The following is a 13,078-nucleotide window of genomic DNA, read 5'->3' on the forward strand; positions in this document are numbered from 1 at the left end:
CATCAGGTATCTTTAAATTAAGCCAGGTCTCTGTGACAATTAAAATACAACTGTCTCGGATGTAATGGTTTCCCACGAGTTGTAGCTCCAGGTCATCGGTTTCATGGATTGGTGAGATACAGGATCGGCAGGGGTGTCTTAAGAGAGTTGTTAGCCTAGCCTACGCAACCTTCTCTCCTGATGCCTTCTTAGTCGCTTGCTGATAATAATCCACAGAGCACCAGTGGGGATCACTGTTTTTTTGCGCTCTTCTGACTTTCCTCAGATTCCGATTTAATTGATGAATTTCTAATGCTGGTTGTTAATGTCAATTAAGACGCTTAACAGTTTCATCTAACAAGCTGCTGTGGCCATGCTTCTAATAAGGCAGATATTTTTTTTGTCATCAAAATTCTGGGCAGCAAAATATAATATGGGTGTCTTTTTGAAAATTGCTCAATTAATTAAAAAAAAACAGGACAACTTTCATAAAATGTGTTATTTTTTTATGTGAATACAAAACTTTGAGTGGAGCATTTGATAATTGAAATTGAAAGTATTATAATATATTCTTAAACGTTGAGAGAAATTGAAGGAAAAAAATGGCTACTTGACTTTATTAATCAAGCTAAAAACTATCTGGCGCCATGCTTGACATAATTCTTGGTTTGGTGGCCACTTTAACGCTCCCCTGCTGTTTGACTAACAGCATGCACCAGCCTATTACAGTCGCGCAGACTTACTCTACATGCACAGCTCTCCCGAACCTCCCCCCTTGTTAGCTTTTGCTGTGTGCTGTCTGATTAGAACACAATGTACATTCATCCGCGAAGCAGTGAACCAGCCATAACTGAAGCACGAATTAGCGAGGGGTCTCTGTAATCATCAATCCCCCCCCCCAAAAAAAAATCAACTTTTTTTTTAAAAATCCAGTAAAATCAAAGCAAACAACTTTGCTCACAATGGCGGTTTGCCTTTCTATTGTTAACTTTTAGGATCGATGCTAGGCTCAGTGGTGGCATGAAGTAAAGCTCCATCTCAGACTGCAGCACATTTCTAGATACTTAATCGACAAATTGATAATAGAACTAGTCGACAATGAATTCCATTGTCGCCTGACACGGTTTGCGGTGCGAGGTATCTTACATTGTTATAAACTCATGCTCAACAGCGTCTCTGTTTCGAGTGGTAACATACAGAAATGACAACGTCAACATCAATTACGTGAACCAAAACATCTAAAGCTTGGGAGATATTTAGCATGGATAAAACAAATAAAAGATGACTTGCAAAGTTTGCATAGCAGACCTTGCGTATCATGGCAGTACTTTAGTGATGCATGAACATTTCGAGAGAAAGCACATCGGACAGTTGACCAAAATGGAGTGTGACCCGCCTCAGTAAGATTCAAGTAAACAATTATGGTTATGATGACATTCATTCTACAATTAGTCAAGTATATTTTGCAATAAAAGAGAGCTTGACTGTACCTGAAAAACATATGTAAAATGAAATGCATGCAGTCCGAAAAACAAACGTCAATTCTTAAAATAAAAAAAAAAACGACAAAAAGTTGTTTGATTTCAAACTGTTGAGAATCATTTAATTGTTTTCTTACAGTATTTGCGAAATATCGTAACATTAAAAAAAATATGTGAAAAGTAGTCCCAATTGACTGTATATTGATATAATAAAGTTATAAAATAAAAATGTTTTTCATGAAACAATGTCTTAACAATTACCAATAACGTCATCAATTGATGGGAAGAAGTAACATTTCATGATGTTGATGAACAACTATTGATTGAATGGTAAAGAATAGTAAATCAACACAATTTAAACAAAACTTGGACTCAGATTGGATTTGGCTATAATGCTTTAAAAATATTAAAAGTCTAAAGGTCAAAAATATAATATCTAGTATTGCAAACAAGTTCACATATTACCATCAATAATAGAGCTTTGACTCAGAGTTAAGACTCCAACTCATCGTTAAAACTTGAACTCAGAGTTAATTTAGCTATAACGCTTTCAAAAATAAAAGTCTGAATAAAAGTGAAAAATGTATCGCAAAAAGGTTCACATATTGCCACTAATCATGTAGCTTTGACCAAGAGTTTAACTCAGAGCTAAAGCTTGAACTCAGAGTTGATTTAGCTATAACACTAAGAAAGGACAGAAAAGTACAGTAAAGGCTAAAAATGTAGTGCAAAAATGTCAATCAATCGTAGAGCTATGACTCAGACTTAAGACTCCAACTCATATTAAAGGTTGAACTCAGAGTTGATTTAGCCACAACACTTTCAAAAACAAAAGTCGAAATGAAAGTGAAAAATGTATGGTAAAAATGTTCACATATTGCCATTAAGCATGTAGCTTTGACCCAGAGTTATGACTTTCACTCAGAGTTAAAGCTTGAACTCAGAGTTGATTAAGCTATAACACTAAAAAAAGTCTAAGTAAAGCCTAAAATATAATGGAAACATGTTCACATATTACCATGAGTCATAGAGCTTTGACCCAGAATTAAGGTTTTAACTCAGAGTTGTTTTAGCTATAACACTTAAAAAAGGTCTATTGCCATTAATTATATAGCTTTGACCCAAAGTTATGACTTTAACTCAGAGTTAAAGCTTGAACTCAAGAGATTATTTAGCTGTAACGCTAAAATAAGGCTAAAAAGGCAAACATGTTCATGTATTACCACTAATCATAGAGCTTTGACTCAGAGTTGTTTTTAACTCAGAGTTAAAGCTTGATATCAGAGTAGATATAGCTATAACACTAAAAAAAAATTAAGTAAAGGCTAAAAACGTAGTACAAAAATGTTCACGGATTACCATCAATCATAAAGCTTTGACCCAGAGTTAAGTTTTTAACTCAGAGTTGATTTGGCTACAAAACTTCTCAATGAAAGTGAAAAATGTATGGCAAAAATGTTCACAGATTATCATTACTCATAACGCGTCAACTCAAAGTTCAAACTTTAACTCCGAGTTAAAGCTCCAACTCCGAATAAATGTCTAAATAAAGGGAAAAAATGTATTGCAAAAATATTCACATATTACATTATTAAAGTTAAGTTTTAAACTGAGGGTTAAAACTCAAACTCAGGGTTAATTCAGCTGTAACGATTTTAGTCAAAATGTAAAGCAGCTTTAAATCTATCTTTTGCATTAAAGATGTAAATTTATTAAGATTGATAGAACTTTCGTGTGAAAATCTGCCAAGAAACACATGAAATTGTTTGTCCGGTCACACTTTTGGTATTTCCTAAACCGGCTCCTCGCTTTTAAGCCGCTTTAGCCAAACAAATGTGCTTGAGTCTTAATCATTCTGCTCAAACAAGTTGCTATTGTTTGCCGGGTTTTTCCACTTTGCCCACTTTCAAAAGTTCATAATGAACCAAAACGACTGAATTCCAACAAAAAAATAAGTATGTTTTTGCTTTGGTATTGTAATATTGAAGTGGACATTGTACATCTATAGTCATAATTGTACGATGTATTCATTTATTATTTTGGTCATTCTTATCGTCGTGATCAATTTAACTTTTGAATGTATTCATTCATTTAGTTGTCATTAGTTAGTTTACTTCATAGTTTATTCAATCATTCAGTTGTTATTTTTTTCAACTTCTCAATTCCTTCAGTTTTATTTTGAAGTCAGAAAATGGCCCTGAAGGATATTAATACTTGTTAAGGGCCGAATTTGTGTATTTGTGAATTTCACAGACATTTGTGTATCTCATTATTGCCCGGGATATTCTGTAATAAAATTCTCAATGAAACTACTCATTTTTAGCACTTGTTTTGCCCGGCCTGTTGTTTTATAACCCAATATGAACCAACGCGGAGGAAGAAAAGCTGTTCCTTTTCAGTATTAAGACCAAAAATCGGAACTCAAACAAACCCGAACACAGCCAAATGTGTGGCCGAGTAAGATAAGCTGATATATATTTTTTATGGTTTTCAACTTCCAAAAGTAGGTCGCAGGCTTTTACTTTGGCAAAATCCCCTCATCTCTATTTCCTGTTCAGTCAGTCGGCACCATCCTGATTGTGTTTAGAGGGACCACATCTAATTTTATTGGGATTTTTTTTGGTTTTATTTCCCATTTTCACCCTTAGCAATGTGTTCCAAGATAGTTAGAGATGGAGGTTGGAAAAGAGTGAGAACAACAATGGAGTCGAAAAAAGAAATTACGAAAATGGTATTCAAGATTTTACCATCGGACCACTGCTCAAAGGTTATGTAAATACCTTAAAATTATTTTGGTTCCAAATGTTTATCCTTATTAATTACAGATTTAAATGATTTGTTTTTTTGGTACATGTTTTTTTTTTTAATATTTGGGTTTTTATGGTTTTTAAGGTATACATTTTATCCATATTTCGGGTATTTTGGAATGCGTACGAACATATAAAAAATAAACACCATGTTTCAGTACATGAACAATTCATGGTTCAAAAACCGATGCCGAACGGATAATGGTTGTGTACCAAGGTTTCACTGTAATTATTAAAAAAATAATAATAATGCTGTAATTAAAATGGTGTTGTGTACATTTATATCTACATGAACATTTAAACATAACAAAATGTTTCCTTTTTTTTAATTAGATAATGTTTATTTTCCCAGCCAGGTCTTGCTTTCCACTCGAGCGCTTTGAAGCTAAATTGGAAAATTCTGCGCTTTTAATGTGGTCGATCCCTAAGCTTAACTTAAACACATACCCAAGACTGTAATTTTTACACGTCAAGGCAAAAAAAAAATCCCCTTCTAAATACAGTATTGTGATATCAAATAGCTGCTCATCAGCTGGAGCGGCAGCTATCTTGCGTCTCACAGTGTTATTAGACAGTAATCACAGACGGTGCGAATGACAACAACCGTTTTCTTGCTGTACTTTGAAATAGTCGAGTGTGTACTTGTGCGTCTTGTCTATTTTTAGCGCTTTCTGTCACGTCTATTCGTGGCACGCTTTTGATTTTGGGTGAAAATTGCAGAAAAGTTCGATAAATAAATTTACTGGCTGCACTGGGTTAAAACATTTGGTCAAGGTGGCCGGGCCTGAAGACCTGTCCAGTTTTTACTCATTTCTGGATAAATATACAGGAAGACATCTACACTATATTTTTTTAATGTTTGTTTTGAATTATATTAGTGTTATTAAATTTGGTTTGAAACACTCACAAGTACAGCAAATTAATATATCAGGTCCATTTTAAGCACTACTTGTGATCCCAAGAGCCACGAAGAGAATTCTTCTTGTAATATTTTACAAAATCATGCATGGACTTTCCCCCTCGTATCTTTCAGATTTAATTTTCCATTCACAAGGTTTTCTTCAGGGCAGCACGGCGGCGCAGTGGTTAGCGCGTGTGCAGCACAGTTCTAAGGTCTTGGGAACCCCCTCTGTGGGTTCAAATCCAGCTACCGGACTTACTGTGCAGAGTTTGTATGTTCTCCCCGTGCTTGCGTGGGTTTCCTCCGGGCACTCCGGTTTCCTCCCACATTCCAAAGACATGCACTTCAGGTGGATTGGCTGGTCCGAATTGTCCCTAGGTGTGAATGAGCAATTGGCTGGCAACCAGTTCAGGGTGTCCCCTGCCCACTGCCCAATGATTACTGGGATGGGCTCCAGCACCCCCGCGACCCTACTGAGGATAAGCGGTGCAGCTAATGAGATGAGATGAGATGAGATGAGATGAAGGTTTTCTTCAGTTTTCGAGTTTTTCCTTGCCCTCATGTAGGTTTTAGATCAGGGGATGGTGTGATATAGTCTGTAGTCTGTAATAGTATCTAGTCTGTGCAGCCCTTTGAGACTTTTTGTGATTAAGGGCTATACAAATAAATATGACTTGACTTGACACTACATTTGATGTTTTATAGTATTTCTGTAGTCGTCTTTTTTTAAGTATTTGTGTAGTATGTTTGTAGTATGACTGTCGAAGTAATTCTCTAGTGTTTTTGTCGTAATCCTTTAGTGTTTCTCTAGTATTTTATGAGTGCTACTGTAGTAGTATTCTGTAGTATTTTTACGATGATCAAAATGAATGCAATATGATATATTAGGTTTCTATTTTTAAGTAATCAATTTTGTATTCCGTTTTGTAGTATTTATCTGGAAGTCTTTTTTAAGTATTTGTGTAGTATGTTTGTAGTATGACTGTAGAAGTATTTCTGTAGTATTTTTGTCGTATTCCTGCAGTGGTATTTCTCTAGAATTTTAGGAGTGCTACTGTAGGAGTATTCTGTGGTATTTTTTCATGTTCAGAATGAAAGCAAAATAATATATTAGGTCCCTGTTTTAAGCACTAAATTTGATATTTAGTTTTTTAGTACTTCTGTAGTTGGGTGTTTTAAAAACATTTTTTATTAATATTTTTAAAGTATTTCTGTTTGTAGTATCACTGTAGTTTAATTTATGTAGTATTGTTGTACTATTAATGTAATAGTATTCCTGTTATTGTGTTATTGTAGTATTTCTGTTTTTCTGTAGTAGTATTTCTCTACTATAGTGTTACTGTAGTATTATGTATTTTTCTTGTCAGAATGAAAGCTAAATGATACATTAGATTGCTGTTTTAAGTTTTATCTTTCAGTTTTGTAGGAATTGTGTAGTATTGTTTTAGTATTTTTCTCGTAGTATTTTAGTAGCAGACAAAAAAGAGACAACGGGGACTAATCCGGCACCAAAGGAAAATATGTTTTTATTCGAAGAACTTTATTTACTGTTATATACACTGACAATACACTTTGACCGTTTTCTTTTGGCAGACCGGATGGAAACGCCTGAAGGGCCGCATGTGGTTTGCAGGCCATAGCTTGCACACTCCTGTAAACAGTAAAGGTTGCCGGGGCTGTTTTGCAACAGATGGGCCCTGGCAAACTGGACCTGTTGACCTTTCAACTCCACTGTCCAGCTCACCCCGTCCCCAAACATGCCAGGGAAATTCCAAGAAGATTATAAATGCAGCTGAAGGAACAGGGACAGCTAAACGCTTAATTGCGCTAGTTAGACCTTGCCTTGCTAACATTTGTCCATTAGAATTGGAGGTATGCATCACTTATCCGGTAATAAAAGAAGCTTTTAACTTGTTAAAGCTATAACACAAGAAAGTGGAGGCTCCTCGATGTGTGGATAAAGATCTGATCAAAGTCATTCCGGCCATCTAGTGTTGATTTATCTTACTGAAACCATTCCCAGAGACTTGATACTTATTGATCGGCAGCGCCAAAGCTTTTCGAAAAATGTAATTATTTTTACGTTTTGGCACTCATGGACAACACTTCTGAAAACGTATTTATACGTTAAAGCACTAAATGTATTGTAATATGTTTTTCCACAAAAAGTACAATTTGTATGGCGAGCAACATCCGATTAAAAAGATACAAGTCTAGTTTTTATGGATTTTATTATAGATCCCGCACAATTGTTTTTGGACTGAGCTGACGTAAATTGCAGAGAAACAGGTCGTAAAAACGTAGCAAATGATTTTTATGATTTAAACATAAAATTTTAACAAAATGTCTTCCATCATATTGATTGACTTACACACGTAATAACAGAGTTGTCTGTCTGCACCAGGCAAGGCAGGTACTAGCAAATAAGAGGAAAGTAGTCATTTGGGAAATGCTCTCCTCCGATAGCCTGAAGCTACAACTTTTCGGGTCGGTTTTTATTTTGCATTCCAACCTGCATGCTGTATTATGACTTTAATTTGGGACTTAATTGCATTTATTTGGTGGTTTCGATACACTTGGTGTGATGTTTGATGCATATCATATTATTTAAAATATTTTTGATTATCTTTTGATTGATTTATTTTCTCTTACATTACTTTGTCATTCTATTTTGTTCTCTGAATTATAGATTGGGATACCCTATTTTTCTTGATTTAGAAAATGTATTCGGCATTTATTTATATATTATGTCTGAATTATCTGTTGGTAAATTATTTTTCTTATCTGAAGTTTTTTATAATTTTATATTCATTCATTTGTTATTTTTTCTCTCTTATAGAGTCTAAAAACTGAGTGCCTGTGCAAAAGTTTAAAGAAACTTTAACTAAAAATAAAATTAGAAAAGTTCTCTTATTCTGGCAAATGTTTTCATAAAAACAAAACTAAAAATAAAAAGCAGAATGTCACGACCAGCACACAGGGTAAACCCAATCGCGTAACGTTTTCTCAACATTTTTTTGAAAGAAAGAGGAAGGGCAGCGCCCGCGATCCGATGCTCACTGGACGCTCTCGTACTCGGATTCTGATCCGAACACGGAAGTGGATCTTCCGTAGCGAGCGATGGCGGTGTCACGGACGGAAAAACTGGTCGTAGCCGGGACTGGGAGAGCATGGCGCGGTCGGGGTCGGAAACAAGTCGTAAGCCAGAACGGGAGAGTAGGCGTAGTCGGGGACAAAAAAAGGTCGTGAGCTGGGACGGGAGAGCACACGTGGTCCGGATCGAAACAGGTCGTAGCCGGAGACAAAAACAGAACAGGTGGGAGTCAGGGTCGAAAAAGGCTTGCCTAGTATAGACTGAGGTACGCAGATGGACCAACAACAGGGGACAGACAGGACTGTGTTCAAATAGTGACAGGGAGCCAATCAGAACTTTGGGCGATTGGCGCCAAATGAGCGGGCACAGGTGATTCAAATCTGTAATCATGACACAGAAAGTCTTAACTCTTAATCGTTATCTCAATCATTTAATAGAATAGAATAGAATATACCTTTATTGTCATTGTTACAAATGGGCTAACATATTGTGACAACGAAATTGGGCATGACACTCCAGTTTTACACATAGTGAGGGTATGAGCAAGAAGATAAAGGAACAGAGAAGATAATGTTATAAAACAAGGGGAATAAGGCTATAGTTATAATTTACATGGTATTTACACAACAATGTCAGCATGTGGGATGTTACATACAGGGTTGTCGTGATAACGTTGTATCGTAACGGTTGTGCAATATTGCATTTGGTGCAAAGTCATCATGGTGCAAAAATAGTCCGCATATACATTGGTGCAAGCATAGACATCATAGTGCAAAAAAAGGAAATGGTCAGACATTGTGCAATTTGAGCATTAAACGTAGTGCAGTCGACATGTGCAAGAACAAGACTTGAGTAACATTATATTCGTATGAGGTAGTGTTGGCACGAGTTTTCAGTTTTTGTGCGGTGTCTGTTAAGTCAAGTCAAGTCATTTTTATTTGTATAGCCCTAAATCACGAAGAGTCTCAAAGGGCTTCACAGATTGTTACACTATATTACACAAACTATTTTCAACCGACAAGAGGAGTAGGTTATTCGTATGCAATGGAGTAGAAGTGAGTTTTAAGTTTAGATTTAAACATTTCCACTGAGGTTGCAGATCGAATCTCAGGGGGAAGAGCATTCCACAGCACCGGTGCCCGGATGGAGAACGCTCTCGAACCAGCAGAAGACTTCTTTGCTCTCGGGATCATCAGAAGACCAGCACTCTCAGATCGTAGGCTTCGGACCGGGACATAGTGGCAGATCAGATCTGAAAGATAAGAGGGAGCAAGTCCATGTATGATTTTGTACAATACTAAGAGAACTTTGAAGTCACATCTTTGGCTAACTGGGAGCCAATGCAGGTTAGCCATAATCGGTGTTATGTGATCGTACTTTTTTGTCCTAGTTAAAAGCCTCGCTGCGGCATTTTGTACTAGCTGAAGAGACTTGATTCTGGACTTCGGGAGACCGGAGAGTAGTGCATTGCAGTAATCGAGACGGGAGGTAACAAATGCATGAATTATTGTTTCCGCATCAGACTGAGACAGTATTGAACGGATTTTAGCAATGTTGCGAAGATGGAAGAAGGCAGTTCTAGTAATTTGCTTTACATGCATCTCAAAGGATAGATCAGGGTCAAATATGACACCTAAATTTTTAACTGAGTCACTCTGTGTGATGTGACATTTGTCAATGTTCACAGCAGTTTTTGCGAATAAGTCCCGGCATTTAGAAGGACCAATGACTAACATTTCGGTCTTTTCAGAGTTAAGACGCAAGAAATTGAGTGACATCCACTCTTTTATCTCAGTGAGACAGGCCTCCAAATTTCCACAGTTTAGTGTGGAAGATTCCTCCAACGGAAGATAGAGTTGAGTGTCGTCTGCGTAGCAGTGGAAGCTGATATTGTACTTGCGAATAATATCACCTAATGGAAGCATGTAAATGTTGAAAAGTAGGGGGCCGAGCACTGAACCCTGCGGAACACCGCAGGTAACATTAAAGGGCTGTTGAGCAGTGAACAAACATAGTGCAGACAGCATGTACGTGAGTACCATTTTACATACGTGTGAGGTATTTTTTTTTTTGCAACAGTTTTCAGTTGTTTGTGCGGTGTCTGTTTAGGGTGGTAATGGCTGTGGGGAAGAAACTGTCTCTGAGTCTGTTCGTTTTTGCTTTGTGTGACCTGTAGCGCTTGCCGGAAGGCAGCAGGTCGAAGAGATGGTGGCCGGGGTGAGAAAAGTCCTTGACGATGTTTTCTGCTCTGCTGAGGTAGCGAGAGCAGGCAATGTCCTCCAGACTGGGCAGAGAGCAGCCGACGATTCTCTGGGCTGTTTTTATGATCCTCTGGAGCTTTTTCCTGTCTGCTGCTGTGCACCCCGCATACCACACCGTGATTAGTGTTTGTATGCTATTTCTGTCGCTGTCTAGTCTGCATGAGTTTCCCCTAGTTGAATAAACTGTAGTGGAAATAATTTCAATTGTTGTTGATAAATACTACAATTGATGAAATCTTAGTGGAGAAAAATATAATTTTATAATCAAATCTTAATCTCTGAATCATAACTAAATTTTGAGCCACTGAAAATAACCCAAATGTGGCCCGCAACTTAAAAACTTTAACAACCATTTTCTTGAAAACAATTTTGCACCCGCTGGTCCAATCTTTCATTTTCACGCTCGGTTGTTGTCTTCTGAGGCTGAGTAACAGTTTTTACACCCAGAATTTTAACAGACAAATTAACAAATAGTCATCTTTTGGGGCACACTTCCCCGCGCCTCACAATCTGATGATGATTAACAGAACATTTCCCTTTTGTTGGTGCCACACGTATAATGTTTATATCTAGTAATAGCAATACTTGGTCTCCTCTGTATCACTTTGTCATATGCGTAAGGGATGGGAGAGTTTAATATCAGTCGCATGGCTCAGCATGTGTACAAGCTGGTGTGATTGTACCCGCTTCAGAACTTTAGTTTCAGTTTCAGTTTTTTTAGACTGTTTTTTTTATCACATTTCTGTTCCTAATTAGTATTGTTATCAGCGCTAGTTGTTTAAGAATGACAGCTGTGGACAGAGTCCGCAAACGGGTGTGTTAATCGCGGCACAATGTGTCACTTTTCTGTACTAGACTTTTCCCCGTGGATTTTCCTTGAGTTATTTCCTTAAATTTGTGCATGTAGCTTTTAATGACCAGCGCTCAATGGTCTGGAATTTACGTGCTTTTTATTTAACAGAATGAACGTGTCATTTTAAACTTGTCAAAAAATGGAGATAGGCCAACATTACGGTTTTCCCTCATTTACTCCCGAGGTATCGGATTCCTGATTGAGTCCGTAGATACAAAAATTAAAATCAATATTTTTCTCCTCCCGGCTCTATTGCCAACTTTTTAACCCCAATTTACCCAACGACTTAATATCTTTGACCACCCCCATTGTAAATGGTAAATGGTCTGCATTTATATAGCGCTTTTCAAGTCAATGAAGAACTCCCAAAGCGCTTAACAATGTGCGTCACACATACCCATTCACACACACACTCACACATTAGGGATTCAGTGTCTTCAACACGCAGGAGCCCATAAAATCACAACTGTCTGTAGAAATGCAGACAGCAATTGAGGGTGTCCCCACTGCCCGAAGATAGCTGTGATGGGCTCCAGCACCCCTGCAACTTCGACACGGAGGAGCCGGGAATCGAACCTGCGATCGCTTGATCCCAAGACGAGCGCTCTACCTGAGCTAATGCCGCCCATTGTAACATAATTTCTTGAAAACACTTAGGAACCCACTCGCCCTATCTTCAATTTTCACACTCGATTGTTGTCTTTTAAGCCTGATTACAATTTTCCTTTTGTGAGCATCACACATATAATGATGTTTTTAACTGGTAGTAGCAATACTTGTTCTCTCTATCACTTTATTATCTGTGCAAGGGATTGGGGAGCCTAAGATCAGTCACATGGCTTTGCATTTCTACAGACTGTTGTGATTTTATGGGCTTCAGAGTTTGAGTCAGTACAGAACATTGAGTTTTGTTTTGGAAATGTTTTTTGTCGCATTCCTACGTATGTTTTGATTTCAATTTGTCTGCTGCGCTAATTGATTAAGACCTAATCATGGCACAACGTGTTACTTTTCTGTACTAAACATTGCCCCGCTGATTTATTTTTTTCAAACTCAAGAACTTAAAATCTTTCACCACCCCTATTGTAACATCATTTCTTGAAAACAATTTGGAAACCACTCGCCCAATCTTCAATTTTCACGCTCGGTCGTCGTCTTTTGAGGCACACTTCCCCGCGCCTCACAATCTGATGCTGATTAACAGAACATTTCCCTTTTGTGGGCGTCTCACAAAAGGGCGCCCATTCACCTTTTTTTCCCTCATGTTGCAATTTACTCACTGAATTAGGGGCCGAGAAAAAGTGTCTTGGGGGCCCAATTATCATGTGGCGAGGAGGCGAGCTTTTTTCCGTGAGACACTTAAGCCTTTTCACCGGCCTTGCCTTGTTTCTCCTTGAGAGACTCATGTGTTTTTGCAGACAAAAGGAGGATCTTCAGAGATATGCCAAGAGTCTGGAGAGCGTGTTTGCCGGAGTTGTGAAGAGAGCCCTTTAGGCGGCCCGGCCGGACAATGGCGTTCGGGTACCGGCCGCGTTCTACTTTGTCCGCGCCAAACATTTCACACGCACCCGGGGCAACACGGCGCGTAAACATTAGGATTGGGGGGTAGTTTTGGTGGCGTTGGTGAAAAGGCCCTCTTTTTCATCTTTGTCATCCAATCGGAGACCAAGTCGGCTTGTGTTTGCAAGCTCTCGCCTCATTT

Source organism: Urocampus carinirostris, chromosome 18, assembly GCF_059441175.1.
Source record: "Urocampus carinirostris isolate Australia breed hairy pipefish chromosome 18, RoL_Ucar_1.0, whole genome shotgun sequence".
NCBI lineage: Eukaryota > Metazoa > Chordata > Actinopteri > Syngnathiformes > Syngnathidae > Urocampus > Urocampus carinirostris.